We start from the raw sequence: 6,000 nt of genomic DNA, 5'->3' as shown, positions 1-6,000 counted from the left end.
GCTTTTTCTGAGGATGGTCTGAGAGCAACATTCAGCTGGTTTATCTCCTCTAACCTACAGTATATTATCATGTCCTATTGATTTGGCATTGGGTGGTTGTGCTGACAGGAACTCCACAGGCTGCAGTGAGAGGTGGCTGTAGTAAGAGGTGGCTGCAGGAGTGAGATGGTAGCTGAGGCTATAAAGAGATGGCCATTATTAAGCATAGAGGTGGTCAGCATTCCTTATATTATCTATGCTTCCAGCCATCTTTTTGTCTCTGCTGTCAGTCTCTCTCTTTTTTTCATTTAAGGCGTCTGTGCTTTTTTCCACCTATCTATCCTATCCCCTTTTCGTGTATCTCTTTTCATCTCCCTTTTGTGTCTTTACTCATCTCCCCTCTCTCCCCTTATCTCACTCCCTCCTTCAAAATGCTGTTTGATACACCTGAGTGCCGGCGAGCTTCTCTATTCACCCCCATGCTCTCTCTCTCTGCCTCTACCTGTCCCTCTCTCTACCAATCTCCCATTACTCTCTACCCCCTCCCCGTCTTTTCCCTGCACTACACCTATGTGCAAGTGGACATTTCCAAACCCATCCCTCTCCTCTGCACTCCCCCTCTCATTCTCTTTCTCTCTCTCTGCCTCCCCCTCTCTCTCTCCCTCTGAGGCCTTTGCATTATACCTGTGTGCCGATGGCTGCTCTGCTGCTCCTGAATTCTCTCTACCCGTTTGGAATGTTAAACAGCTCCTTTCCGTCTCACTCTCCCTCCCTCACTCTTACTGTCACCGCAGTAGTGAAAACTTTTTTAGATTCTGTCTCAGTCACATTCGTTAGACATCACATCATCAATCTCTAGCCAATTACTGCTCTTTGGCTTATTCTGCTCTACATCTGTGTGATACAGAACCATGTGTGTGTGTGTGTGTGTGTGTGTGTGGGTGTGTGTTTGGAGAAAGGAGATATTTTTCAACCTCTCTCACACATTATGTTCTTCATGACAGATTACTCATTTTTCACCTCTCGTTTCTTTTCACCCTCCTCCTCTCTCTCCTTTCCCCCTCCTTCTTTAATGGGGAGTATGGACAAAAGCAGTGATAGTGGTTTGGCTCTATGCATTGTGTGGTGATGGGGGAGGGGGAAGAGAAGAATTTAAGGACACATACACAGTTACATACATAAACAGACAACTATCAATGCAAATCCTATCAAAGACACTATTAGGCTTGATGGGTCATCAAATAACTTCGCACCAGTATTGATACAATCACATATACAGTTTAAATCTAAAGAAAAAGTTAAATCAAAAGAAAAACAACTTAAGATTCAGGATATTCTTGCAGCACTTTTGCAGCAAATCATAATCATCAATGCTGTCAAGTTCCAGTCTGTTTGTGCTGACACTGCTTTCAAAAACTAATGTCATATCAGAAGGCTTTTCTCCAGCGGTATAAATAGTGTGTGTCTTGTTTGTCAAGGCTGTTTGAGACATGTTCAGAAATGTGCTGCCTGCCAGCCTGTTGCTCCTACTAGAGCTACAATTTTACACATTTTCTCACCCTAACTTTATATAACTTCTGCAGTGTCACATGCCCCCGCCCCCCCCCCCAAAAAACGTTTTGAAAGGACACATAATCCAAGCACAGTTGTAACTCAAGTCATATCCTTCTTTCTTTTCCTCTGGTTGTGTTCCTTGACTTGGGTGGATTTTGCTCAGGCCAGGCTAATTGCAATGTCCTGTTCTCCTCCTCCTCATTCCTTCCCCTTCCCCCCTCTGTCGCCTCTCTCTTTCCTTCAGCACTCGCTCTCTCTTTCTCTCTCTGGGTAATTCTCTGACTGGCTCTACCTAATGTTTTCTATCACTCTCTCCCTCCTCATCTTCACTTACTCTGCAGATTCACATTACTCACCATCGCTTCCTCTCTTTCTCTTGCCCTCGCTCTCTTTTTTCCTCATCTTCTCTTTTCCCTGTCAACTGTATTTCAGCTATGTTTCTACCGCTGCTCTCACAATCATTATATATATACATCTGTTGTCCCTCTTTACCTGTGTCTTCCAGCCTTTCTGTCGCTCGATCTGTCTTTACACTCTCTATCTGATTCTCACTTTCTTCCTCTCTCTCTCTCCCTCCCTCCACCTCTACCCCTCCCTGACACAGCTGAAACCCTACTGTCTGCTCTGCCAGAGTGTGTGTGTGTGCCTACTTCCCTGCCTGCCTGGTATCACCATGGTGACGGATTGGTGCTATCTTACCTCGTCTCTTCTTGGCAAGGGTACTGGTTCTGGGACGAATCTGCCCTAGTCCCCAGGCCATTAGGCTGTGACGCCAACGGTCCACACTGAACCTGCCAGCTCCACCAAATGGAGCCCACATATGGGCCTCATCTATAAGATATACAGTTCTGGAGGTCCCACTGTTCTACAGATACAGAACCAAACCACACAGCCCTCTCCAGGTACAGAACATATCATTAGGGCTAGCATTTTAGAGTTATGTCACAATAAGGCTTAGGACTATACATTATTTATAACAAAGCAAAACATTATCTAATTTATACGCAGTTCAATCAAACTCGCAGTCCCGGATAAAGGGGTTTGTTTGAATATGGGACCTTGTTAATTCAGTTGATTAAATCTAGAATTTCATGAAAATGCAAAAAATACAATTTGTATAAATGTATTTCTTATCACCATCTATATCTGGCTAATATACACATACTGAGATAATATTTGAATACCAAATAGCCTGCCTACACTAGAATACTGTAAATGTTAAGTTGTCCAAGCCACACACCTTCTGTAAACCATCATTACCATGTTAAATCAGATGATAGCTGATCAGCCTATTAAGTATTACAGGCATTTGCACACAATTCAATGTTCCTCAGGTTAATTAAGCAATAAGGCAGGGGGGTATGTCTAATATACCACCGCTAAGGGCTGTTCATAAGCACGACGCATCGCGGAGTGCCTGGACACAGCCCTAAGCCGTGGTGTTTTGGCCATATACTACAAACCCCTGAGGTGCTTTATTGCTATTATAAACTAGTTACCAACGTAATTAGAGCAGTACAAATAATGAATGTGTCATACCAGTGGTATACGGTCTGATATACCACGGCTGTCTGCTAATCACCGAGTTTATAACTAAAAATAAACACCGTGGCATTATTCTGTTCTAATATCGTCGCTGTTCAGCCGTCTACACTAGAACCCAATAGCTCCTCTTGGGGCATACATGTAGTTGTAGTCCGTATCCGGGAGGTCTGCCCTACCTAAAATAACAACGTTCGACGTGAATAACTACTTTCCCCAGCAACCCCAACGCTCAGCACAAGCTGGCTTCATTCTCTTCGAGAGTGTTTCCCATTTAAACAAACACAGTGCTGAAGATGGCGGAGAGTTAATAGGGAAAGGAAGAAGCAATTGGTGCGCTCACAGAGATATATCTATTTGGTGAGTTTACTACATTTTCCCTTTACTTGTTCCTTTTAATAAAGCTCGGTTTTACGCACGACGGCATTGTTCCTCGTTTGGTTGGACGGAAGTGCCCCGACATCGTTTTCCACTGATGTGTAGTAGGACTCTATATACTCGTCGTAACACAATAATATACGCTACGGTGTACGGGCACCGTGCATGCCCGTTTACTTTGACAGCAAAAGTGTTTGTTGTTTTATAGGGACGCTCCAAGCCAAGGTCATGGATTTTGGTGTAGATATAGCGCGCTATATAAATGGTTTCTGACATGTTAGTGGGGTTGAATGTATTTGTCATAGCTGAGGAATTTAAAATAAAGTGCCCATTCGTTTGGACCTAGAACTTTGAGGGAAGGTTTTTTTTTTTTTACTTACTAAGACAATGTTTTAAAACGTGTGTTGGTAACCATTGCGCAGACAGCACATAATACATTCTATATATTTCGGATTCTTAGGCTAGCCTGCTTTAGGACATGTTGCTTTCATTCTGTAAGTTCATGTCGCCCGGCAGTGAAGGGGTAAAGTCTAACCAGCCCAAATGTAAATATAAATGACCAGCTCAAATTTTAATATTGTCCTATCACTGAATGATATAGGGACAATTCCACAATAAATAGGTGGTGGGCCGAAGCTCAAAAGAGTGAAGTTGACTGATCCCCGCCGAGGGAGGAGCAGATTTTTGATGTATATGACAGTAAAACGTATGATGACTATAAAATATGTTGGCATCTTCAATTCTTGATTTTTAAACCAGATGACTTCTCATATACCAGCTACCCAATAATACCATAGTTGCATTGGAATATAAGTTATGGCGAATGATAAAGAGCCTGTAGGATTATAGAAAAATCAGTTGGGAAATGAATGTTGGTGAGTTTTAACTACTAAATGTTCAGTGAATGTAAGTATATTTAGGTGGTTTACGTTATTAACTTTCCTACTAACCTTCTAAATGTTGACGTGCCAAAATCATTATTCTACTAACTATGACTGAGTGTGATACATGTTTTCCATAATGTAGGTTTCATGCATATACATTCGATCAAAGAACACTCACAAATAATGTTTCACCATTTATTGAGTACAGAGACAAATAGCAAAGGTGTCTCACAGTATTTTAAGTATTTAAATATAGTGTAGCCTACCAATCAACGTATATCAAGTGCCGTGGAGGGCACAATCTTACAATGTTGCAGTCCAGAAATGAGAGCTAACCATCTATGCCAAGAGACTGTAGAACTGTCATCAACACATGCTTCAGTATTTCCCCTTTCCTTCAAGCGACATTTGTGGGCCCAGGCCCCATAGGATCCCACCCTAGTCACCAAAGTAGCTGACCGATGTAGAGAGAGAGACAAGGACCTTAGTAGAATGTAATCTAAAGCTTGTGTGGTCCAGAGACGAGGACTCCACCATCTATGGTAAAAGCCTGGGTTCCTGATGGGGCCTGTAGAATTTCCCCAACTGCAGGTTACAATAATAAAACAATCTGTTTGTCCCGTTATACTAATTCTACTAATGTAATCTTTGATATGCTCAAACAAGCATGTGTATCTGTAGTTGTTCTTCAATTCTAAAATGCACAACACTGACAAAACCCACAAAGAAAAGACAAAACCCACAAAGAAAAGACAAAGGCACATGTATATGTGGGTCCAATATTTAAATAGTGACAGCAGGGTTTGTTCAAACTGCGGTAGGAAGGTTCTCCTCACAGGTGAGTGAATCAGCCCATGCTTGGTGAATAGCACTTGGTTGATCTCTGGGAGCAGGACACAGGATAATTGAATAGATGTAAGACAAAAGAGACAAGGATTAATCAAATAAATCATCACAACAAAGGAATGTAGTTTGTGAGCTAGAAAATGAACATCCTGACAGTCTGAGGCTGGCTGCTCTGCACTCATCCTACTATTGACAGGGATAATGTAGCATTTGTTATTTGTCAGAATTGAATTAGTGGGTCTTGCCGTTGATGACTGTATTAGATTTACACTACTTGTCCTATTGATTTTTGTAGTCTTCAATTATTACTTGGAAAAAACTGATAGTTAAAATGCTCCTTGTCCCGGAATGACATGCTAGCTAGTGATAAAGTTATCTGCTCCTGCTAGCTACAGTAGCAACAGATCTTCTTGTTGCAACTAGCTAACTAGCAAGCTAGCTACATTACTAAGGTTGCTGTGTTTTAAGTTGGGAGTCATTTTACAGCTTGCGTTGATGGTATGATGTTTTTATAACTGAATAGTTCATTACAAATATACAAACAATGCATCACCCGATAACAGTTTGTCGCCAGCTGTCTACTACCTTAGATACAGATAACGGGATTGGCGGACGTGATCATCAGAGATAGTACCATGGATAGTACCCAACTTTTTGTCACCATCGTCGCATGAGTGAGACCAAGGCGCAGCGTGAATAGAGTTCCACAAGTTTTTTATGAACTGAAACTCAGCAAAACAAAACAACCAAACGCAACGTGAAGCTACTAGTGTGCACACAGGCACCTAACTCTAGACAAGATCCCACACCAGAAAAT

The 6,000-nt window shown here is 42.0% G+C and overlaps 1 protein-coding gene across 2 annotated transcripts in view; it reads left to right on the top strand.

Moving 5' to 3' along the window:
• Window positions 1-3,306: 3,306 nt before the first annotated feature.
• Window positions 3,307-6,000, top strand: part of LOC109869436 (nuclear receptor coactivator 3) — a 114,157-nt gene continuing 111,463 nt past the window's right edge. For both annotated transcript variants that reach the window (XM_020459599.2, XM_031804447.1), the window contains exon 1: window positions 3,307-3,435. The gene's annotated coding sequence lies outside the window, so the exon portion shown is untranslated. The remainder of the gene's footprint in view (window positions 3,436-6,000) is intronic.

Source organism: Oncorhynchus kisutch, linkage group LG24, assembly GCF_002021735.2.
Source record: "Oncorhynchus kisutch isolate 150728-3 linkage group LG24, Okis_V2, whole genome shotgun sequence".
Taxonomy (NCBI): Eukaryota; Metazoa; Chordata; class Actinopteri; order Salmoniformes; family Salmonidae; genus Oncorhynchus; species Oncorhynchus kisutch.
Note: the sequence above shows the minus strand (reverse complement) of the source record. Positions and strands in the feature narration are given on the sequence as shown.